At 50.5% G+C, this 25,164-nt stretch overlaps 1 protein-coding gene and 1 long non-coding RNA gene across 8 annotated transcripts in view; one reads left to right on the top strand and one right to left on the bottom strand.

Annotated features, from left to right (window-relative positions):
- The window catches only part of LOC119963410 (apoptosis-inducing factor 3), a 199,507-nt gene that overhangs the window by 18,069 nt on the left and 156,274 nt on the right, over nucleotides 1–25,164 (top strand). For 5 of the 7 annotated variants that reach the window (XM_038792553.1, XM_038792536.1, XM_038792492.1 and 2 more), the window contains exon 1: nucleotides 18,773–19,095. The exons of 1 other annotated variant lie outside the window; for it this stretch is intronic. The gene's annotated coding sequence lies outside the window, so the exon portion shown is untranslated. Of the gene's footprint in view, nucleotides 1–18,772; nucleotides 19,096–20,986; nucleotides 21,086–25,164 lie in introns of those variants that run through there. One more of the 7 variants, XM_038792510.1, reaches the window with a different exon arrangement.
- On the bottom strand, nucleotides 969–18,721 carry LOC119963434. Its single transcript, XR_005460106.1, has 2 exons — nucleotides 18,332–18,721; nucleotides 969–1,479 (listed from the first exon to the last, which is right to left on the bottom strand). It is a non-coding gene; the product is annotated as an uncharacterized LOC119963434 (long non-coding RNA).

The following is a 25,164-nucleotide window of genomic DNA, read 5'->3' as shown; positions in this document are numbered from 1 at the left end:
TTATGCCATCACTTTGATGGGGTGGGCTTGATAAAGCCGGCACCCGGATCCATAGAGATCGGGCTGCTATCTTTAAAGGGTGCCCCAATCAGAACTGGTACAAAACAGCCCCCATCACGGAGGTATCAAGGGCCCACCTCGCCTAGACAATCAGCAGGGGAATCCGACTCCCACCACTGAGTAAGAATTGTTAGCATTCCCCACTCAGTGCCCACTCCCTCCGCGCCTGCAAGATCCCCCCTCAGAACCCACTACCCCACCCCCATCACACACTAATGGGACCCTCCTCATGGATTCCCACAAGGGCCCACCCTGGCACAGCCTCCTGGCACAGATTGACCTGTGCTGGGGACAATACCAGGGCATTGTCCACTAATATCCCTCTTCCCCCGGAGGCTATACTTACCTTTGCTCCCCGGGTTGGATCTCCTTGTCTGTTTCTCAATTTAACAAACCTATTTGTTTGAAGGTTTTAATATTCAGTGAGGGGCTATCAGATGGCCAGCAGTGGACAGATGGGGGGAGGGTGTGGCTAGGTAATAATATTAAAATGTATGTAAGTCTATTGTTTTTGCCCTTTGTTTCTCAATTTTGCGCCCACTGTGGATGTTCTCTCTGATGCCGGATGCAGGAACAAAATTGCCCCCAGTATATGGACCTATTCTTTGCAGACAAAAGGAACATGAATACACAATGCCCCTGCTTCAGCTAAATAAGAGGCAGCCATAGGCTGCCCTGACAGAGTTCGGCCAAGGTGTCTAGTTTAAATTTCAAACAATGCTTGGCAGTTATCTATCAGTCGGTATCAACTGGTGCTTTTTCCATGGCAACACCTTTACCAATCAGAGTCCACTTGTTAATCAATCAGCATTCTCTTCTCATACATCATAAATTGTTGTTTTCCCCTCATATTGGTTTTCTTGAGAAATGTCCTGTTGAGAATAAGACCAAAAGCTTTGACATCTCTTTGTTCAGCAACACGCTTAAAGTGTATTAATCACTGTTATAATGTAGGAAACATGGCAGTGAATTTGTGTGGAACAAGCTCCCACAAATAACAATGTGAATAGGACCTGACAGTCTGTTTTTGTGATGCTATTCAAGGGATAAAGATTGTGCAAGACAATTGGGAGAACTTCCCTGCTTTACGTCAAATAGTGTCGCGGGATCCTTCCTTTCACCACAGCAGGTAAGATGGTTTCACATCTCATTCAAAGGACAGCGCCTCAGACAGCGCAGTGCTGTATTGGAATGTCAGATTGCATTTTCCACTCAGGTTTCTGATTCAGAGCTGAGAGTGCTGAAAATCGAACCACTGACATCCGTTACATCACCCCAGATGCTCCCAACTGGCTGCTGTTTATATAGAATTCCAAAGGAAACATTCTCAGAACAAAACCCCTTTAACAGAAGGAAAATGCTGGCCGTCTGAAGTTAAAACTGCCAAAGTTGGAAATATGCAGCACATCAAACAACGTTCTGTGGAGAGAAGAAACAGAAGTTAACTTTGGCAGTGAATGATCTTTCATCAGAAATTGCTCCCAATACTTAGAGAAGGTAAAGTCACCACAGTCCCAGATGACCATAGGCTGCTTTCCCCTTTGAGGGGGAGAGCTGATTGGTGGTGATTTAACCTGAGGATCACCACACCTCAGGCGAGGGGCAAGGTTCAGAAGGCGGGCCTTCATGAATAGCCTCAATACTTACACTACTTTTCACAATATCATAGTTAACTGATAAAACTTTCCAGAGTGACATGTTTACCATCTGGAACCCTTCGTAAAGCCACAGTAACCAACACAGCAATCAACCCACTCATGATTTACCCCAAGATGCGTTTTTGCTCACATATCTGTCCCATCACTAAGATTGCCTATTTGCACCTCTGTAACATCATCTTATTCTGCCCCATACCTCAGCTTATCCGCTGAAACCTTTAACCATGTTTTTACTACCTCTAGGCTTGATTATTTTAACCCATTGCTGCTAGTTTCCAACCCACTGCCCTTTGTAAACATTTTTCTTTTAATTTAGAGCACCCAATTCATTTTTTCCAATTAAGGGGCAATTTAGTGCGGCCAATCTACCTACCCTGCACATCTTTTTGGGTTGTGGGGGCGAAACCCACGCAAACACGGGGAGAATGTGCAAACTCCACACCGACAGTGACCCAGAGCCGGGATCGAACCTGGGACGTCGGCGCCATGAGGCAGCAGTGCTAACCACTGTGCACCATGCTGCCCTCCCCTTTGTAAACATGGGCTCATCCAATACCCTGCAGCCTGTCTTACCTTGCCCCAAGTTCTATTCATCCATCAGCCCTGTGCCCACTGACATAGATTGGTTCCTGATGAAGCAATACCTCAATTTAAACATTCCTTTCCTTACTTTCAAATCTCTACAGAACCGCAACCCTCCCTATTTCTGTCATTGCCTCCTATTCTACGACCTTCTGAGGTGTCATCGTTCCTCTAAATTTGGCCATTCTCAAATCTGCATTCCCGATTTTAATCACCCCACTGTGGGTGGCAGCTTGGTCCTAAGTTCTGGAATTCAGCTATTAGGATAGGTTGCAGAGGTTGGGTCTGTTCCGCTTGGAGAGAAGAAGGCTAAGAGGAGATTTGATAGAGATGTTTAAACTCATGAGGGGGCCGGACAGAGTAGATAGGGCAAAACTGTTCCCGCCTGTAAAAGGATGAAGAACGAGAGGGGGCAGATTTAAAGTGATTTGCAAACTAAACAAATGTGACTTGAGAAGATAATTTTTCACACAACGAGTGGGTTGGATCTGGAATGTACTGCCTGGAAGTATGGTGGAGGCAGATTAAATTTAGGTATTCAAGAGGGCATTAGATGATTGCTTGAATAGAAACAATGCGCAGGGCTACGGGGAAAAAGCAGGAAAATGGCACTAAGTTGCAATGTTCATTTGGAGAGCCGGTGCAGACACGATGGACCGAATGGCCTCCTCATGCGCCATAACAATTCTGTGATTCTTTGATTCCTTCCCTCTTCCTCTTCCCTTCTCTCTCTTTTCTGCATTAAGGTGCTCCTTAAAGCATATCTCTTTGACCAAGTTCAGTCCTAATATCACCGTTTGTGGCTTTGGTGTGTCAAGCTTTGGAGAAAGCTCTTCTGGAAACACTTGAGGTGTTTTACTGCGTGAAAGCCACTAAATAAATACAAGTTGTTGTTGGTTCAACTTACCTTTTTACCGTGTGGGCGAGCATTAGTCACTAATCATTGAACTGTGTATGGTTAGCATTTTGGGCTTTGAGAGAATGCATAGGATAATAGGCAAGCTGGAATCTGTTGAATGTAGTTTGTAATCAAGAGGCTGGAGTGTTACCACAAACCACAGCATTGTCCCAACTTGAGGTACCTAAAAATATACTCTATACTGGACAATATATACAAGTAAAGTCTATGGGAAGGGTATCATCCATTATGGGAAGTTTTACAAGCAGCAAGTATCTGAGGAAAGAGGCGGAGATAAGTTTTTGTGGTTAAATCGCATGATTTGATAAGGTTTATTGCAATGCGGCTGAAGAGATGCATTATAATTCTACTAAGGGACGAGGTGTTGGGCGGAGATTGAAATATAAATACATTTTGAGAGTGGGCTTTTTGAATAATTCATACATTCTGGCCTGTTTACAGAACACAGCGTGGGTGGCAAATCACCTCTGACGCAGACAGGATTCCTAGCTCACAGGGGGATACATCGGGAAAAAGAAGCACTCTGAAGATTTCAGCTGATCTTTCCAAGTTCTGTTTTGTCACTTCTGCCAGCTGTTTGCCATTCTGTTCACCCTCTCTCTCTCTCACTCTATCTCTGTATCTCCAGTCTCAGTTTTATGCGTGGCTCTCTGTCTACCGCTCTCGCCTCTGAGTCAGGAGGTTGAGGGTCCAAAGTACAGTCCTTGTCCTTGTAGCAGCCGCGACCTCCTGGTCCTGCCAAAGTCGACCCCCTGACGTTGAGACTTTGGTGAGAGTGGATGATCGCGGCAGTCAATGGGTCACTGCATCCACCATGAGGAAAACCACCGGGAGGGGGGGCGGGTGGTGCAAAATCCCAGCCATTGACTTCGTGGAAAAACTAGGCTGACTCTCCAGTACTGAACTACAAAAGTGCTGTACTACTGAGAGATTAAACCAAGGTCTACCCACTCAGTTTGGGGGGGGGGGGGTTAATGGTTCTGATAGTATTTTTTGAAGAAAAGCGGGGGGAGTTCCGCCCAGCTTCCTTGACAATGTTTATTGCTCAACTTTAGAAATACTTTATTTGCTTTGAAGTGCTTTTGTACATTATGAAGACATTAAAGGCATTGCATCACAGAATCACAGATTTGTTACAGTGTAGAATGAGGCCATTCGATCCACCGCTTTCCCCCGGCTCCTCAAACAAACATTATGGGCGAGATTCTCCGCACCCGCGGAAAATCGTAAAACCGTCGTAAAAATCGGGCGCGTTTTACGACGGTCGCGAAGGCTCCATTTCCCGACGTATTCACTTCCGGGAAATGGGCTAGTAACGCGGCCGCGTCAATCACGTGCGTGATGACGACGGAACACGGCGACGACACGATCACGCCCACGTGACGCCGTAAAAAGGCGCGGGCGACCACAGAATCTGTCAGTCAGGATGTCGGAGGTGAGCAGAGCTGCTCCTCGGTTTGTGGAGGCTGACGTAGAGGCGCTGCTCGATGCCGTTGAGCAGAGGAGGGGCATCATCCGCCCGCGGAGAGGGCATTGCCAACCTGCCAGCGCGGTACACCAGGCCTGGCGTGAGGTGGGTGCTGCCGTTAGTGCTGTGGGGCAGGCCCCTCGCTCAGCTGAGCAGTGCCGGAAGAAGCTACACAACCTCACCAGGGCTGCCAGGGTAAGTGCCAAGAAGGTGCCCCCTGGTCACAACCATCCATCCCCCTTAACTTAATCACCCACCTCCCCCCCCCCCCCCCGGCACAGGGGGGGTGGAGGGGGATTGGGGCAGAGTTATTTGAGGATGGTCCACAAAGTTGTCACAGACCCAGCGCTCTGGCCCCGAGGAGAGATGCAATCGTCTTATGACAACTTGACCCCCCAAACTGGGCCAGTATCTGAATGGCCTGCTGATACCTGCCGTTTTGTAATGATCTACCTATGTTCCCTCCCCCAACAGGCCAAGTCCGCTCACAACCACCGTGAGCGGCACAAGACTGGAGGGGGTTCGCCCAACCTGCATCCCCTCACCACCTTTGAGCAGAGGGCCCTGGACCTTGTTGGGGGGTCTGCTACCCGGGATGTCGCGCTATGCGAGGTTGGCGGATCTGCAGCAAGTGAGACAACCCTGCATGACAAACACCCCCCTCCCCCATCCCCTGTCCCTTCACACACCCTGCCCACTGGGACACCTCCCCCATCCTCTGTCCCTTCACACCCTGCCCACTGGGACCGTCCAGCGGCCTGCCAAGCAAATCTAAATAACCCGTCTCATTCTCTTCCCTAGGACGTGATGCCGAACGACCAGGGCCGTCTGGCTCCAGACGGAGACAGGAATCTGCCGCCACCTCACCCGGGGCTGCACAACAGAGGGTGCCCGATCAGCGGGCAGCCCCATCCTCCCCAACCCAATCTGCGGACCAGGACGCCCAGAGGGTTGCGAGACCACAACCACCAGAAATGGCCAGGGACAACCCTCCGGACGCTGAGCAGCCCCACACCCTGGAGGAGGACCTAAACACTGAAAACCTCGGGCTTGCGGCACTGCTATCTCCCACAACATCCATCATCCCAGAGACACACACCCCGGCGGGCCTATTTAGTGATGAGTCTCCTGTGTCACAGTCTGGTTGGCACATCACAGCTGAGCAGGTACAGCAGGTGGAGGTCGGAGCAACCGAGGGCCCGGACTCGCAGAGGCCAGACCAGGCCCAGGATGCAGCTGGCTCCCAGACGTTTTCTGAGTTCCTGGAGTTTTTCAACCCACCCGCACAGCCGATGCCCCAAGAAACCCAGGGAAACAATGACAGGAAGAGGGCTGCCTTCCTGGCTCTGCAGACGCTGTTAGAGGAGTCGAACCGCGTCCAAGAGCAGGGAGTGGTGCCGCTCATGGCAGAGACCCAGTCCGACACCGCACGGATGGCATCCGCGGTGGAGGCAATGGGTCAGGTTATGCAAGGCATTGGGGTTAATATGCACGCGTCATCCTCGGCCCTGGACAGGGTTGCCCTCTCACAGGCAGCAATGTGCCAGAGCCAAAACGACATTGCCGGCGCCCTGCAGGCCTTGGCCCAGTCTCACCAGGTCATTGGCCAGTCGCAGCAGTCAGTCGCCGAGAGCATCAACCGCCTGACACATATGTTGGATGGCGTCGTGCACACACAGGTTGAGATCGCACAGTCCCTGGCGGGAATGTCTAACTCCCTGGACTCCGTCTCTGCAAACCTTCGGATCCTGGTGGATACCGTTGCAGGCCTCCAGGACTGGTAGCGCCAGGTGTCGGTGGTGCGACGGGGCACCTCCCCGCTCGCACCTCCGTCCCACAGTGAGGCCCGGGGGCCACCGGGCTCCCCGAGGGAGGAGGAGGTTTCGGGGTCCGTCCCATTAAGGCCATCACGGGACGTCCCGGAATTCTCGGCCTCCCCCCGTCCCATCCCTGGTGCACCGGGTGGGCAGCAGGCAGAGCAGGGTGGCACAATGTCACCCGAGACGCCCGCAGAGCAGCCTGGCCCATCAAGGCCGGGTCGCCCCAGGAAAAGCTTAGCCAAGGAGAAACGAGTCGAGGGGGGCGATTCGCAGCAATCCTCCTCCACTCCTGCTGTATCATCTGGGGAGTCACGTAGATGTAGTGTTAGGGCCCGTAAGGCAAGTAAGATAGACACTGAGTAAGTTGGCACGGGTGAAGGGCACAGTTTAGTTGTAGGGGCTAGGGCACCTGTAAATAATTGTTAACATTAAACGCACTGTTCCACCTTACTTGTAATACCGTGTGATTGTTCCACAGCCACAGGAATCGTGATGGTGACCGAGTGTCGCTGGGGTTGACGAGTGGTGAAACCTCGGTGCCGGGTGTGCAGTCCCTGCCCCTACCCCCTCCCACAGCTAGCCCACGCGGGCACGTGATGGAGTGTCCGTGACGATCTCAGCGGCCATCAAGGTGGATGGTTCAGCTATTGCCATGGGTCAGACTCTCTCTAACGATTCTGAGCTCACAGCTCATCGCAGAGCGGGCTGTCATCATTCCACATGGCACTGATCACACCCACTGACACAGCCATCAATGTTGTGCCATACCGTCTGGACCCAGTGATAAGGGTGATGTCGAAGTGGAGCAGTGTACACTGAGAGGGGGTGGGGGGGTTTGTGGTGGTGGAAGTTGTGTGGTGACCCTCTGCACGACGATCGATGCAGGTGGTGGTTTGGTGTTCAGCGGGGACGTCACATGCGATGCGTGAACCGTGCTGCCACCAAGGCGTCGCGTGCCCACCGTCCTCGCCGGGTCTGTCGTGCCGCCTCCTGGACATCACCAGCACCTGGGTCGTGTCTGCGTGCTGCGCCCGCCACTCTGCCAGCCTCCTCCTCCTCCTCCTCCTCCTCCGTGCTGGCACCACTGACACTAGCTTCTCTCTCCGCCTCCTGCAGCAGGTCATCTCCCCTCTGCATCGCGATGTTGTGCAGCGCACAGCAGACCACTACAATGCGAGCGACCCTTTCGGCCTGGTGCTGCAGGGCCCCTCCGGAGCGGGCCAGGCACCTGAATCTCATCTTCAGGAGCCCAAGGCAGCGCTCCACCACACCCCTGGTTGCTGCATGGGCCTCGTTGTATCGTGTTTCCGCATTGGTCTGAGGCCTCCGTATAGGCGTCATCAGCCAAGACCTCAGCGGATAACCCCTGTCGCCTAGCAACCAGCCCCTCAGCCGGGGGGGACGTCCCTCAAACATCGCAGGGATGAACGACTGCGCCAGTATGTAGGAGTCATGCACACTCCCTGGGAACCTTGCAGAGACGTTCATGATCCTCATGTGGGGGTCGCATACCACCTGGATATTCATGGAGTATGTCCCCCTCCTGTTTGTGAACACCTCCCTGTCCCCTGCAGGCGGGCGCATGGGGACGTGAACACAATCGATTGCCCCCTGCACCCTCGGTATCCCGGCCACGTTGGCAAATCCACGAGCCCGTGAATCTTGACTTGCTCGGTCCTCGGGAAAGGTGATGTAGCGATGGCATAGAGGGCATCGGTCACATCCCGGATGCACCCGTGGACCGATGACTGGGAGATCCCGGAGAGGTCCCCGCTCGGAGACTGGATGGAGCCGGTCGCATAGAAGTTAAGAGCGACCATCACCTTGATGGCAACCGGGGTTGCGTGTCCTCCCCCCGTTCCACGTGGGGCGAGGTGCGACAGGAGTTGGCAGATATGTATCACCGTCTGCCTACTCAGCCGGAGTCTCCTCCTGCAGGTGATGTCCGTCATTGTTAGGAAAGAGACCCGGACATGGTACACCCTTGGCTTTGGTCGTCGCCTCTGGCGCCGTGGCTGCACCCTCACTCTCTCCTCTTCCTCCTCCTCCTCCTCCCCATTCTGCTCGACGACTGGCAACTCCTCGGCCCTTCCCTCTGCTGCTGCAGGTGGCCCTGCATCCACTGCGGGTTGTGGGTGTGGATGCTGCTGCATCTCCAAATCCAGTAGAGCGGCCCCAACCACTGCGCAGAACATAGGCGTTCTGTTCGCATACATTGTGCTAACCTACAGAAGGGTGGTGGGGGCAGAGAAACGGGAAATGTTAGACGGAGGTTAGTCGACAACTAGGCAGCCGCCAGCCACGGGATACCTGTGTGTCCCGGTGGCCTGGTCGCGCTGCTGACACGCGGGCAGCCTAACCCCTGGTCACTTTCTGCATCCAACGGCCAGTAAACTATGTCCTCCTCACGGGTGCGTCAGTGGCCTGTGTCCGGAAGCCACAGGGCAACCAGCGGCCATGTCCTCGTGACCGGCACGCCATGGCACGCTGGCAAACACTCTCTACCTAACCCCCCCCTCTGTCTCCCCCACTGCCTCCCCCACTGCCTCCCCTACTGCCCCCTCCGTCTCACCCACTGCCCCCTCCGTCTCACCCACTGCCCCCTCCGTCTCACCCACTGCCCCTCCGTCTCACCCACTGCCCCCTCCGTCTCACCCACTGCCCCCTCCGTCTCACCCACTGCCCCCTCCGTCTCACCCACTGCCCCCTCCGTCTCACCCACTGCCCCCTCCGTCTCACCCACTGCCCCCTCCGTCTCACCCACTGCCCCCTCCGTCTCCCCCACTGCCCCCTCCGTCTCACCCACTGCCCCCTCCGTCTCACCCACTGCCCCCTCCGTCTCACCCACTGCCCCCTCCGTCTCACCCACTGCCCCCTCCGTCTCACCCACTGCCCCCTCCGTCTCCCCCACTGCCTCCCCCGTCTCCCCCACTGCCCCCGCTCTGGACCCCCCTCCTCCCGTTCTCAGGGATGCCTTCCCCGTTGTGGACAGACTCGAGCAGTGCGCTGAGCGGTGCGCTGAGCGGTGGGCTGAGCGGTGGGCTGAGCGGTGGGCTGAGCGGTGCGCTGAGCGGTGTGCTGAGCAGTGCGCTAACCTCCTCCAAGCAGTCTTCAGCCAGCACGACTGGTTGACGAACTTAAAAAGCAGGTGTGTTTCACGACGTGCAAACAGGGCGCCATGACGTCGGGACTTCGGCCCATCTGGGCCGGTGAATAGCGGGGGGGGGGCTATCAGTGGCGATTCTGGTCGTGTCGGGGGCGGGAAGGAGGCGTTTGTCGGGAATGGCGACTCCGAGATTTTGCGGGGTTCGGAGAATAGCGGGAGGGCGTCGGAACAGCGTCGCCGTAAAAATTTCCGACGCCCGCTATTCTCCGAACCGTCGTGAGTCCGGAGAATCTCGCCCTAAGATATAGTGCCATTCCCCTGCCTTTTCCCCACACCCCTGCACATTGTTTCTATACAAGTCATCAACTAATTTCCCCTTGAAGGCTTCAATTGAACCTGCCTCCCCAACACTTACAGCCAGTGTGTTCCAGACCCGAACCACTTGTGTGAAAAAGGTTTTCCTCGCATCACATTCGTTCCTTCTGCAAATCGTATTAAATCTGTGCCCTCTTGTTCTTGATCCTTTTACGAGCGGGAACAGTTTCACCCTATCTGCTATCCAGCCTCCTCATGATTTTAAACATCTCTGTCAAATCTCCTCTTAGCCTTCTTCTCTTCAAAATATTACAATCCCAGAGCAGACCCCAACAATGGCTAGGATACTGGACCAAAACCCCAATATTTTAGTTTCTTTTAAGACTGTGCAGAAAGAATGATTCCCTCCAGGAGTGATTGCATGAAAAATAGGGCTTTAGTATTTCTAAAACAAAACTTTATTATGATTGTAATATTAAACATTTAACTTCACATCCAAAAGAACAGCTTAAAATTACCCCTTAACACAACTATACAATTTTCCATTAAACAACAAAAACAGAAATATACAGCTCATAATAGTTTAACATTAGCTGAGCATAGTGTAATACTTGCTTTATAGAATAGATTTGGCTCCAGTTGAAACCCCTTCAGACTCTGGCTCAATATCTTCAAATAGCTGCTTCAACTAGGTTTAGTCAGCCTCTTCCTTGTCTTCAGACAAGACTGCTCTGCTTTAAAATATTAGTATTCGTTTTTTAAACTATCCTACTTGGAAATAATTGTGGACTCAGAGTCAGGCAGATTAAAACTCATTGCCGAGTGCAGCACGGTGGCGCAGTGATTAGCACTACTGCCTCACAGCGGCGAGGTCCCAGGTTTGATCCTGGTTCTGGGTCACTGTCCGTGTGGAGTTTGCACATTCTCCCCATGTTTGCATGGGGTTTGCCCCCACAACCCAAAGATGTGCAGGGTGGATGGATTGGCCACGCTAAATTGCCCCTTAATTGGAAAAAATGAATTGGGTACTCTAAATTTATTTTTAAAAAGAACTCACTGCCTCTTTGGGCTCCACCCAGCAATGACTTCATCGATCCAAGTTAAAAAAGCAACTTATCTGCAGGCTGCAAAACCACATTAGCTCCCAGGGACCACACCAGTCTGATGCGACCATCAATTCACTCAGAGACACGAGTTGGAGTAAACTGTGGCTTTAATCGGCTTACAACTGAGCCTGCCTGTGACTGCACGATACTGAGGGCGGTCTCGCAGGACCGCAGCACTTATACTCCCTAAAGGGGGCGGAGCCTAGGGCGGAGCCCTGTACCTGCTCCTCATCTCCCCCTGTGGGCAGAGCCACACAGTGGCTCACAGATGGGGCCCACAGGGACAACAGTAAGGTACAGTGTGAATTACCAGTTACACATTCACCCCCTGTTAAAAAATCAAGTCCGGCGGGGGTGATGGGTCTACAAGTTCAGTCGGTCCGGCGTCCGGATCGTGCGTTGCGACTGACGAAGCATTGGTGTTGCAGCGTTTCAGATGGCTGTGGAAGGATGTTTGGTGCGGGTCCGTGGGTGGACTCCGGGGATGGTTCTTCCTGAGCTTCGTTCCTGTGGACTGGTGTGCCGGGTGGAAGGGAGCGCGGGAAGCAAATAGGTGCGGGGACGCGATGCATGGGATGTCGGGTGGGGTGTAGTGTGGGGGGTATATGGGCGGTAGTGGTGGTAGAGCCTGTGGGTGCCAGGTCCTGGAGGGAGACGGTGTCTTGCTGGCCATCGGGGTGTTCGACATACGCGTAGTGGGGATTCGAGTGCAGGAGCTGGACCGTATCTACCAGGGGGTCGGTCTTATGTGCCCGAACGTGTTTCTGAAGGAGGACAGCACCCGGTGTCCTCAACCAGGATGGAAGCGAGGTCCCTGTGGTAGTTCCCCTAGGGAAGACAAATAAGCGATCATGAGGAGTCTGATTCTGGCCGTACAAAGGAGGGACCTAATAGCATGGAGCGCATCGGGGAGGACCTCCTGCCAGTGGGAGATCGGGAGATTCCTGGACCGTAGGGTCAGTAGGGCGGTCTTCCAGACCGTCGTGTTCTCCCTCTCCACCTACCCCTTCACCCTGGGGTTATAACTGGTAGTCCTGCTCGAGGCGATGCCCTTGTCGAGCAGGTACTGATGCAGCTCGTCGCTCATGAAGGACAAACCCCTGTCACTGTGGACATAGTTGGGGAAACCGAACAGGGTGAAGGCGCTGTGCAAGGCTCTGCTAACCATGAGGGTGGTCATATCGGGGCATGGGATGGCAAAAGGGAAACGGGAGAACTCGTCTATAATGTTGAGAAAGTAGGTGTTACGGTTGCTCAAAGGGCGGGGCCCTTTGAAATCAATACTCAGGCGTTCAAAGGGCCGGGATGCCTTCACCAGGTGGGCCTTGTCTGGTCTATAGAAGTGCGGTTTACACTCCGCACAGATCGGGCAATTCCTGGTTACAGCTTTGATCTCCTCGGTGGAGAAGGGCAAGTTGCGGGCCTTGATGTAATGGGCGAGCCGGGTGACTTCCGGATGGCAGAGGTAATTGTGGATAGCCTGTAGTCGGTTGTCTTGCGCGCTGGCGCGTGTGCCGCGGGACAGGGCATCTGGGGGTTCATTGAGCTTCCCAGGACGATATACAATATCGTAATTATAGGTGGAAAGTTCAATCCTCCACCGCAAGATTTTGTCATTCTTGATTTTGCCCCGCTGCGAGTTGTCAAACATAAAGGCAACCGATCTTTGGTCGGTGATGAGGGTAAACCTCCTACCCACGAGGTAGTGCCTCCAGTGACGCACGGCTTCCACAATGGCTTGGGCTTCCTTTTCGACTGAGGAGTGTCGAAGTTCCGAAGCGGAGAGGGTTCGTGAAAAGAACGCTACCGGCCTGCCTGCTTGGTTAAGCGTGGCAACGAGAGTGACCTCCGATGCGCCGCTCTCCACCTGGAATTGGATGGACTCGTCTACCGCACGCATGGCGGCTTTGGCGATGTCCGCCTTAATGCAGTTGAAGGCCTGGCGAGCCTCGGCTGACAGTGGAAAGAGGGTGGCCTTAAATAGTGGTCGGGCTTTGTCCGCATACTGGGGGACCCACTGGGCATAGTATGAAAAAAATCTGAGGCACCTCTTGAGGGCCTTGGGACGGTGAGGGAGAAGGAGTTGTAAGAGGGGGCGCATACGGTCAGGGTCGGGTCCTAGGACCCCGTTTTCCACGACGTAGCTGAGGATGGCTAGCCTGGTAGTGCGGAAAACGCATTTCTCCTTATTGTAGGTGAGATTGAGTTTTTGGGCGGTCTGGAGAAAACGGTAGAGGTTGGCGTCGTGGTCCTGCTGGTCATGGCCGCAGATGGTGACGTTATCCAAGTACAGGAAAGTGGCCCGCAGCCCGTACTGGTCCACCATTCGGTCCATTGCTCGTTGGAACACCGAAACCCCGCTCGTGACACCAAAGGGAACCTGGAGGAAATGGAAGAGGCAGCCGTCTGCCTCGAACGCCGTGTAGTGGCGGTCCTCCGGGTGGATTGGGAGCTGGTGGTATGCAGACTTCAGATCCACCGTTCAGAACACGCGGTACTGTGCAATCTGATTTACCATGTCTGCAATCCGGGGGAGGGGGTACGCATCAAGGTGCGTGAACTGGTTAATGGTCTGGCTGTAATCAACCACCATCCGGAGCTTTTCCCCGGTTTTAACGTCCACCACCTGAGCTCTCCAGGGGCTATTACTGGCCTCTATGACTCCTTCACGCAAGAGACGCCGGACTTCGGATCTAATAAACACCCTGTCCTGCAGGCAATACCTCCTGCTGCGATTGGCCACTGGTTTGCAGTTGGCAGTGAGATTAGCGAAGAGTGGAGGGGGGTAGATTTTCAGAGTTGCTAGGCTGCATATAGTGAGTGGGGGCAGGGGTCCGCCAAAGCTGAGTGTTAGGCTCCTGAGGTTACACTGGAAATCCAGTCCTAGGAGGAGGGGGCGCAGAGGTCTGGGAGTACATACAGTTGGAAATTATTGTAATCGGCGCCCTATATGGTCAGAGTCGCAGTAGTGCGCCCCTGTATTTGGACTGAGTGCGACCCCGAGGCGAGGGAGATTGTTTGCTGTGTCAGGAATATCGGGAGCGAACAGCGCCTTACCAGATCCGGGTGAACGAAGCTCTCAGTGCTCCCGGAGTCGAACAGGCACGGTGTCTCGTATCCATTGATCCGGACGGACATCATGGAGCTCTTGAGGTGCTTGGACCGCGACTGGTCCAAGGTGACTGCGCCGAGTTGAGGATAGTCGGTGGCGTGGGCGGCGGTGTTGGAGCGGCCCCTCGATGGCTGTCCACGAAGGTCGTAATCTTCGAGTGGCGTAGCGGGTGATGGCCAAGATGCCGCCCCCATGGATCACACGTGGCGAGCGGTGAGGAAAATGGCACCCAATATGGCGGCCCCCATGGATTGCACATGGCCGGCCGCGTGGGGGAGGATGGCTAAGATGGCGGCCCCCGTGAGTCGCACATGTTGTGTGGAGGTGGAGTTGGCAGACACGCTGCCACATTGCGGGGCCTGTGGGCCTGAGAGTCGGAGGAGCGAGTGTTCGAGTTAGAGTTTGAGTTTTCCGACTTGGCCAGGCAGACCTTAGCGAAGTGCCCTTTTCGCCCACAGCTGCTGCAGCTCGCGTTGTGAGCCGGGCATTGCTGCCGGGGGTGTTGGGGCTGGCCGCAAAAATGGCACGATAGTCCTCCGTGGTGGGCGGGTGGCCGCGCGGCGCAGGCCAGGGGCAGCCTTTGGTCGGGGGTCACGATGGGGTCGCGTGATCGGCCGGGAATGCTGTTAGGCTTTGGAAAGCGACCTCCAGCGAGGTCGCCAATTTTACCGTGTCCTCCAGGTCCTGGGCCCCTTTCTCAAGGAGACGCTGCCGCACATAATTTGATCGGACCCCCGCAACATACACGTCTCGGACGGCGAGTTCCATGTGCTGAGTTGTGAAGATGTGTCACGCGTAGACTTCGTTCACGGGCTGCACGTACAGGCAGTCAAGCATCGCGAGGGCCTCGGTGTTAGAATCAGCTTCATTAAGTTGAGTAGAAATACGATGGCTCACCCGTGCATGGAGAAGACTTAGTTTCTGTTCATCTGTAACGGAGGAAGTCATCGGCGCAGCCAGGTAGGCCTTGAAGCACCGAAGCCAATGCAAAAAAAATTTCTTTGCCTCTGCGGCCTGTTGCTCGAGTTCCAGTCGGTCAGGTTTGAGGGCTGATTCCATAGTATCATGATTCATGCGACCATCAATTCACTCAGAGACATGAGATGGAGTAAACTGTGGCTTTAATCGGCTTACAACTGAGCCTGCCTGCGACTGCACGAGCGAGACCGCAGCATTTATACTCCCTAAAGGGGGCGGAGCCTAGGGCGACGTCCTGTACCTGCTCCTCATCTCCCCCTGTGGGCAGAGCCACACAGTGGCTCACAGATGGGGCCCACAGGGACAACAGTAAGGTACAGTGTGAATTACCAGTTACACATTCACCACACAGTCAAACCATAGTCCATTAGCCCAGATTGAAAAACATATTTGTTTGTCAATTTCACCTGCAATTCCCAAGAAGCAAAACTAAAACCTTTTTAAAACCATGATCACTGCAGTTACATACTACAACACCAGGGCTTTTAACTGTTAACTTATCCCAATATTTAGAAACAAATATTCTTAAAATCCTCCAATTGTCACAAAGGAGAGCAGCCCCAACCTTTCCAACCTTTCCTCATAACTTAAGTTTCTCATCCCGGGAAACATTCTTGTAAACCTCTTCTGCACTCTCTCCAATGCGTTCACATCCTTCCTATAGTGTGGTGCCCATAACTGTACACAATACTCCAGCTGATACCTGACTAGTGTCTTTTATAAGTTCAGCATAATCTTCTTGCTCTTGTACTCTACGCCCCTATTAATAACACCCAGAATATCGCATATACATCCAGGTCTATTTGCTCCTGCAGCTTTTTAGAATTTTGCACGGTGGCACAGTTGTTAGCACTGCTGCCTCACAATGCCAGAGACCCGGGTTCAATTCCGACTGTGGGTGACATTCTGTGGAGTTAGCACTTTCTCCCAGTACCTGCGTGTGTTTCCTCCGGTGCTCTGGTTTCCACCCACAGCCCAAAGATGTGCAGGTAGGTGGATTGGCCATGATAAAATTGCCCCTGAGTGTCCAGGGATGTACAGGTTAGGTGGCATAATGGGGTTCAGGCAGAGGTATGGGCCTAGATAGGGTGCTCTGTCAGAGGGTTCGTGCAGACTTGATGGGCTGAATGGCCTCTGTCTGCACTGTAGAAATTGTATGATTCTATTGAATTTGATATTCTCTCTCCATGTCCTACCAAAATGCATCAGCTCACACTTTTCTGCATTAGCTTCACCTGTCACCTATCTGCCCTCTTTGCCATTTATCTATGTCATGAAAGTTCATTCTTGCTTTTTTTTTTCTGTATTCTTCATTATGATTTTCTTCCCTTGAAATGTGCATTCTATCTATTTCAGCTATCAGTTTCCCCCTGTAATGGTGCTGGATTGTATTTGGTGTCCTTTCTCTCTTCAGCCTCTCTCAGGCTATAGAATGATTCAAAGCCATACGATAATCATACTTGAGCTAGCTCTTTGAAAGGGCTATCCAGTTGGTCCCACTACCCTATTCTTTCACCATAGACCAAGTATTCCCTTTTGTCTGCCATCACCATTTCATGCATGTATTCCAGATACACCATGGAAAAAAAACTTTCTTCATGTCCCCTCTCGTTCTTTTGCCAATTCCCTAAAACCAATGTCTTCTTGTTACTGACTGGTCAGCCACTGGAAATAGTTTCAACTTATTTTCTTTGTCAAAGACCTTCCAGATTTTGAAAACCTCTATCAAATGACCCCCCAGTCTTGAGACTAGTTTGAAGGTGTCTTAGTCCTATCTGACTGTGCAACCTTCCCGAAGGCATCCCATTAACAGGCTCCTCGTGGACCCCAGTCCAATTTTGGATGGTGGGTAGGCTCTGCAGGTGGGTGGTTCATTTGCAGAGTCCATGTGGGTGGGTGGCTGGCTCTCCCACTGGGAGAAATGGGTAGGTGGACATTGCCAATGTAGGTGGAAGACGGTGTTCTCATTTGTCAAAATGTTCAAACAGAGAAACATAAAAAATAGAAGTAGGAGAACCCTTTGAGCCTGTTCATGGCTGATCATCAAGTTCAATACCCTGATCCCGCCTTCCCCCCATATCACTGAATCCCTTTAGCCCCAAGAGCTATATCTAATTCCTTCTTGAAATTACACGTTTTGACCTCAACTACTTTCTGTGGTAGCAAATTCCAGATTCACCATTCTGGGTGAAGGAATTTCACCTCACTTCAATCCTAAAAGGTTTACAACCCATGATCCTCAAACTATTACTCCCTACCCTTGGGAACATTCTTCCTGAATCTACCCTGACTAATCCTGTTAGAATTTTGTAAGTTTCTATGAGATCTCTCTCTCTTCTAAACTCCAATGAATATAATCTTAACCGACTCAATCTCTCCTCATATGACAGTCCCGCCATCCCAGGAATCAGCTTGGTAAACCTTTGCTGCACTCCCTCCATAGCAAGAACATCCTTCCTCAGATAAGCCACCAAAACTGCACACAATACTCCAGGTGTGGCCTCACCAATGCCCTACACAATTCAGTAAAACATCTCTATTCCTATTCTCAAATCCTCTCGCTATTAAGGCTAACATACCATTTGCCTTCTTTACTGCCTGCTGTTTACACTCAATTTACACCCATTCAAATAATAATTTCTATTTTTGCTACCGATGCGGATAACCTAACATTTATCCACATTATTTGCCTTTGCCCACTCACTCAGCATATCTAAATCCCGCTGAAGCATATCTGCATCCTCCTCATAGCTCACCCTCCTACCCAACTTTGTATCATCTGCAAATTTGGAGATAATACTTTGAGTTCTATCGTCAAAATCATTAATATATAATGTGAACAGTTGGGGTACTAGCACAGTTCCTGCAGTACCCCAGTAGCCACTGCCTGTCAATCAGAAAAAGACCCATTTATTCCAATGTTTTGCTTCCTGTCTGCTAACCAGCTTTCTGTCCAACTCAAGACATTACTGGTAATCCCATGCATTTTAAATTTATATATTAATCTGTTATGTAAGTGTGCTCTCAGCTGCCAGGCCATCTCTGTGAGGATGGAGGGAGGGGTTGGGAGTTGGGCCCCTCGGCATATATGGCCGTCTGGTACCCTTGGCCCCTAGTTAGGGGGGAATTAAAGGAGGTGCACTCCCTGTCTTTGGCAGAGTGCCTGATCTGGTAGCATCAGCAATTCACCCCTAAATGGGCACTTACTTGACAATTGGCCTCATGTCACTGGCGTTACAGTAAAATGTTGAGAACCACTGACATCCAGAAACTCCTCTTTAACAGCAAGTCCGATCAAAAATAAGGCAGGCATTGTGATTGACAGCTGTCACAGGTGATCAAGGCCTTTCCCTCTGCTGATGCTGCATTTTGGTTGCTCAATGTTTCACGCTGCAGAATGCTTCCCAGCGCCCCCCTTCCCCCCTCCCCATCTCCCAATCCCCAGAGCCCTTGACGAGAAGGAGTGAGGAGACTGTAGGGGTCAGGGAGCTTCCCATCTCGAGAGAGAGACAGAGGCAGCCTCCGATATCACTTGGTAACTCAATGAAGGCTGCGCCTGGGGCTGTGAAGGAGAAAGTATGCGACGGTGTTCAGCTGTCAGGATGTTGGAAAAGAGGGAGGGGAGGGGGCAGGGAAGAGAGGAGGGCTGCTTCTCCATTCGTGCTGCGTTAGCATCCTGCTACTTCCCCAATGCTGCATGTTGCTGGGGGCTGGCTGGCTGGCACAGCTCCCTGCTGCATTCCACTTGCTGCTCTTTCAGCTCGCCTCTGCGGCGGACACTTCAGCCTCATGTGATCATCATTCAGGAAATTCCTTGGCAAACAGATTTACTACCAGACTGCCCACAAGCAAAGACCGAGAGTCTTTTTTTTAACAGCACAGATAAAGGAACTCTGCACCTTGGATCCGTTTAAGATAAAGACTGGAAAGAAAGTATTTCGAACCACTCGGCATCAGTTGCCTTGACACAGGTAAGTGTCATTGCGCCTGTACCCCTTATAGATATCAGGTATCAGTTGTGACTGCCCCAGTCCCTTATTAGGCAGGTGATGCCTCAAAACGAGCTTTTCAAAATTCACCTTGCTGATCTCCGTGATGCATGTAGCCGACAAGAAGAAAGAGCTGAATTTCAGCAACATTTACAATGTTGCGACCTGGAAACTGTTCCCCTAACTGTATGCAGATGCTAGCAGTCTGTCTTTAAGAAATCGGTTGTCTTGTATTGGTAGGTGCGTTAAAATGGGACATAGCTGTACAGTGATTTTATTTGACCTCCTTGCACTCAATCCTTGACTGCCGCTTTGAGTTGGTGGTGAATGGGATCAGATGGGCAATTTGATAATCTGGACCCATTTAGCTGGATTTTTAAATTGTTCAGGTTCCAGCTCTGATTTGCCTGAAACAGGTTTGTGTTTTGAAAGAGGCGCATTAACCCTTTGGTTGCTGAGAAACTTTTGAAACAGTGTTTAATAGGGCAACACTTTGGTACTGCTGTCACACAGCGCCAGGGACCTGGGTTCAATTCTGGCCTTGAGTCACAGTGTGGAGTTTGCACGTTCTCCCTGTGTCCGACTGGGTTTCCTGTGGGTGCTCCGGTTTCCTCCCACAGTCCTAAGATGTGCAGGTGGATTGGCCATGCTAAATTGGCCCTTAATGTCCAACGGTTAGGTGGGGTTACAGGGATTGGGTGGGGAAGTGGGCCTAGGTAGGGTGCTCTTTCGGAGCAGACTCAATGGACCGAATGGCCTCCTTCTGCACTGTAGCGATTCTATAATTCAGACAGGATAACTGGGTAGCTTGCATGAATCACATAGAAGGTTCATAGTTTGTGGCCAGGGGTTACACAGGGATAGTACATAGCCAACAATGTTACAATGCACAGCTAATCTGTTTAGTCAATGTTAGTTGCGGGATAAATTGGCCAGGACACGGGGGCGACTCCACTCCTCTGAATAATGCAATGGAATCTGTTATGTCCACCTGAGAGGGCCTTGAATCATCGTCCCATCCAAAAGAATTGATAACTGGAGACCGGGAGGAGCCCAGTGGAATTGCAGAGATAGTGGGTAATGGATTACACAGAGAAAAACCCACAACCAGCATTGGAGAAGAGCAATAGTAGGTAACACATTACATGGAACGTAGCCAGGAGTTGAATCCAGAGATAAAAAGATAACTGGCAGGGAGTTAAAATGTATCAGGTAGTGAAACATGGGAAGAGTAATAAAAAATTGGCAGTGAGTTACAGATAGTTAATTACATGGAGGGTAATGGACAATGAGCTACATGAAGAAGAAGTTGCTGTCAGCTGTATGTGCCCCACACTCAGTTCCACGAGTTCCAGATAGCTTGCAAAGTTAATTGAGGGTAATAGACACCTGGCAGTGCATCACCGAAATAATAATAAATATCTGGCGGTGAGTTGAATGGAGGGAAATATATGCCTGGCAGTGGAGTAAATACAAGGTAACAATAGACACCTGGCAGTGAGTAACATAGAGGGTAATAGATAGCTGACAGAGCATGTTGGAGAGGTGCCGAGGACTGTAGGATTGCAAGTTTCGCACCTTTGTTCGCGAAATGGGTAACGGATAAACCTGGGGACTACAGGTTAATCAGTGATAGGAAGTCTAGGAGAGACCATTGCCAGTGTCAGAATTACTTCTCACTTGAACAGATGGGACAGTAAAGTAGAGATGAATGAACATCTATCAACGGGTCACACAGAAGCAAAGACATACCTTGTAGTGGGTTACACATAGGGTAATAGACAGCTGGCTGACAGTTACAATGCTGTAGGTCCATGAGGTGATGTAAGTGTAGAACCCTGAGCCTGAGAGTGTGATTTGTATTTTCCAACAGAGATGGGTTATATTATTCAATAGACACACCAAACCTGCTTTAATGAAACATTAAAACAAGAGGCAGCATCACAGAGGCGGCAATGGAAGGGTATTAATGGTGAGAGTGCTTGTCCAGTATTATGTGTACTTTCCTAGTAACAGCCAATTGAAGCAATAGTTGACCAGGAAACCGTCTGTTCCAGGTGGAAAATATTTTTTCTTTCATCCGATAGAATTAGTTACTGCAAATTTTGCGTGAAAATCACACTTTTTTCTGATCTGGATTGGTTTGATCTGAACATATTTCCCACAGTAATATTGGCAGTGTGACCCACTGTGATAGCTTCCTCATATAATCTGCTTTACTGAACTCAATGTAACAGAACCTGCTAAAGCTGTGCATTTGTATCACTTTGTAAAATTAGTCACCAGAAACATGCGACAAATTACTGTTTGTGATGTTAGACTTTATTTGACACGGGCTGAGTGTCATCTATCTGGTTTTAAGCCAGAAAGAGATGAAATTGTAGAATCATTAAATATTTCCAATTTAGGACAAACGTAACAAATATTAAACAGCTCCCTCTGATGGCTTAATGGGTACACACATAAAGGGACATAAATACAGACGTGCCACTGGTATATGTTGAGGTAGCCAACAAAAAGAGTTAGCACATAGCACCTTCCTTGATCAATGTTCTTACTAGGCTGTGTGAGTGTGCAGCAGTCTGGAAGGTATCATTTACATGTGGTTCTATGTCTGTATAGACAGGCAGCACGGTGGCACAGTGGTTAGCATTGCTGCCTACAGCGCTGAGGACCCGGGTTCGAATCCCGGCCCTGGGTCACTGTCTGTGAGGAGTTTGTACATTCTCCCCGTGTCTGTGTGGATTTCACCCCCACAACCCAAAGATGTGTAGGATAGGTGGATTGGCTATGCTAAATTGCCCCTTAATTGGAAAAAATAATTGGGTACTCTAAATTAATTTTTTTTTAAATGTCTGTATAGACTCCCAGAATTCGCAAAGCACTCACTGCAAATTTAATATTTTTGAAGTGTAGCCATCTTTGTGTTCAAATTCCTCCAGTGGCCTCAGCCTTCACTACCTTTAACCTCCTCCAGTTCTGCAATCTTCTCTGTGTTCCTCCAATTCTGGTCTCTTAAACATCCCTGACTTCCGCCGCCCCACTGTTCTTTCATCTGCCTCGGCCTAAGTTCTGGGGTGGCCTTAACCTCTTGGGCTCTCTCACCACCTTTTAAAAAGCTTCGTAAAACCTGCTTCTTTGATCAATTCACCGTTAGCCACCTGAACCTTCCCACTGTGGCTCTGTGTCCAGTGCCTGTTTGATCACATTCCTGTGAGGCCTCGTGGGAGGTTCAATACATTAAAGGAGTTATGTAGATAAATGGACATTGTCGTTCTCGTAGCCAGTGTTGTAATGTAGAGATGTATTATCTCAGCAAGGGACAGTGATGGAGGCTCAACATATATTTATAGTATGTAACATAGGATCCCTGAATTTATAACTCAAGTTGATCTCTCATGATGCTGTTGGGGTGAAAGGTTATCGGGGGTAGGCAGGAATGTGGTGTTCAGTTTCCAATCAGATCAGCCATGATCTTATTGATTGGCGGAGCAGGCCTGAGGGGCTATGTGGCCTACAGCTGCTCCTAATTCCTATGCTGTTCATAGGTAGTCTGCTGTCTGGACTACTGTTGTGATGTGATGTTGCCAACTTGGTCTGAACCCTAAAATCATGATTCCAATAGCTTGCCTTGCGCAAGGCCATTGTAAGTGGTTGTAAATTACTGAGGTCACTCACAGAACAGTTCGAACCGATTGGAGATTTGAGTCTCTGGAACAAAGATTAATTTCTGTTCCGAGTGTTCCTAAGGTTATATTGCAGCAATAAGAAAATCTGAAATGTGGCATAGAGAAATGGTTCCTCTGAGTGGTTTAAATTTTAGTGATTACCCAGGTCGTGTTACCTCAAAACTCTGCGTCTCATACCTTGATAGTATGGAACGCAATCTTTCACATAGGAAATCATTGCTAAAGGCATTTCGTTTGCAGAAAATGCTACTCCAAAAGCACGTTTATTAATTTCCTTGTGTTTTGAATGTCAGTATAATATTCCAAAACCCATTTCCAGTAGCGACCAGCTACCTTGGCGGGAAACCCAATAAGATTGCCAAGAACAATTGCAGAATTATCTGTATTTGGTTGGTTTAGCTTCTACTTTTCTGGGCAGATCTCACAGGCTGTTTGTTTGCGATTCCTTGCTGACATGGTCCTAGTTTCTCCATTGACTTTCTTCGTATTTGATTCAAAACCTCCCGACCAATTCAATTGCAATATTTCTCCTTCTGCGGATGGTGAAATTTGAGGCAGTCATTTTATATTTTTACAAAGTGCAATGCAGAAAGTGTGACCCAGACCGTGTTGTAACGGGTCAATTTTTTGGGCTTGATTTTTAGCCTTGCCTTAACCAGGATCGGAAGCAAATGGGTGCTAAAAATATTGGTTGCTACTCCCCCATCTCTCCCCTACCCCCAAGGGCTACCCAGAGGAGAGATGAGGATGGGATAGGTGCACGGCAGGGCTACCCTCACCCACATGCGGTGAATAGCTGATCCAACGTGTTGAGGGTTACTTAGAAGGTCAATTCAAAGAGGCCAATTTTTTTTCTTTCATGGAAGTGTGGCTGGGCCAGCATTTGCTGCCCAACCCTAACTGCCCTTGAACTCAGTGGCTTGAGTGGCCATTTCGGAGAGCAGTTATGAGTCAACCACATCGCAGTGGATCTGGAGTCACATGTAGGCCGGACCACGCAAGATTTCCTTATCTAAAGCACATGAGTGAAACAGATGGGTTTTTATGACAATTGATAATAATTTCATGGCCACCATTACTGAGATTAAATTCATATTCCAGATTTATGATTGAATTTAAGTTCCACCAGCTGTTGTGGTGGGATTTGAACCCTTGGAGCATTAACCTGGGTTTCTGGATTACTCGTCCAGCAATATTGCCACTACACCACTATCTCACCACCATTCAGCCCTCCTCTCCAGTGAGCCTTAAGGTTAATCTTGCTGGTGTTAGGGTCAGTTCAAATGCTGTGAGGTGGTCTGGCTTGAAAATCCATTTTAAAATTTAAATTAGAAAAACATTGGAGACGGAGGTGCCTCCATTTTACCTTTGTTGCAATGGGCAGGTTTCACACTGGAAGTCCTTCGATTGGCCCTCCAACTAAGAATAAAGAACAAAGAAAAGTACAGCACAGGAACAGGCCCTTCGGCCCTCCATGCCCATGCCGACCATGCTGCCCGACTAAACTACAATCTTCTACACTTCCTGGGTCCGTATCCCTCTATCCCCATCCTATTCATGTATTTGTCAAGATGCCCCTTAAATGTCACCATTGTCCCTGCTTCCACCACCTCCTCCGGCAGCGAGTTCCAGGCACCCACTACCCTCTGTGTAAAAAACCTGCCTCGTAGATCTCCTCTAAACCTTGCCCCTCAAACCTGTGCCCCCAGTAATTGACCCCTTTACCCTGGGGAAAATCCTCTGATTATCCACTCTGTCTATGCCCCTCATAATTTTGTAGACCTCTATCAGGTCGCCCCTCAACCTCCGTCGTTCCAGTGAGAACAAACCGAGTTTCTTCAACCGCTCCTCATAGCTAATGCTCTCCATACCAGGCAACATCCTGGTAAATCTCTTCTGCACCCTCTCTAAAGCCTCCACATCCTTCTGGTAGTGTGGCGACCAGAATTGAACACTATACTCCAAGTGTGGTCTAACTAAGGTTCTATTCAGCTGCAACATGACTTGCCAATTCGTATACTCAATGCCCCGGCCAATGAAGGCAAGCATGCCGTATGCCTTCTTGACTACCTTCTCCACCTGTGTTGCCCCTTTCAGTGACCTGTGGACCTGTACACCTAGATCTCTCTGACTTTCAATACTCTTGAGGGTTCTACCATTCACTGTATATTCCCTACCTGCATTAGACCTTCCAAAATGCATTACCTCACATTTGTCCGGATTAAACTCCATCTGCCATCTCTCTGCCCAAGTCTCCAAATGATCTAAATCCTGCTGTATCCTCTGACAGTTCTCATCGCTATCCGCAATTCCACCAACCTTGGTGTCGTCTGCAAACTTACAAATTAGACCAGTTATTTTT

This window comes from Scyliorhinus canicula, chromosome 1 (genome assembly GCF_902713615.1).
Source record: "Scyliorhinus canicula chromosome 1, sScyCan1.1, whole genome shotgun sequence".
Classification (NCBI taxonomy): domain Eukaryota; kingdom Metazoa; phylum Chordata; class Chondrichthyes; order Carcharhiniformes; family Scyliorhinidae; genus Scyliorhinus; species Scyliorhinus canicula.
The sequence above is the reverse complement of the archived record's forward strand: the minus strand, read 5'-3'. Positions and strand labels throughout refer to the sequence as shown.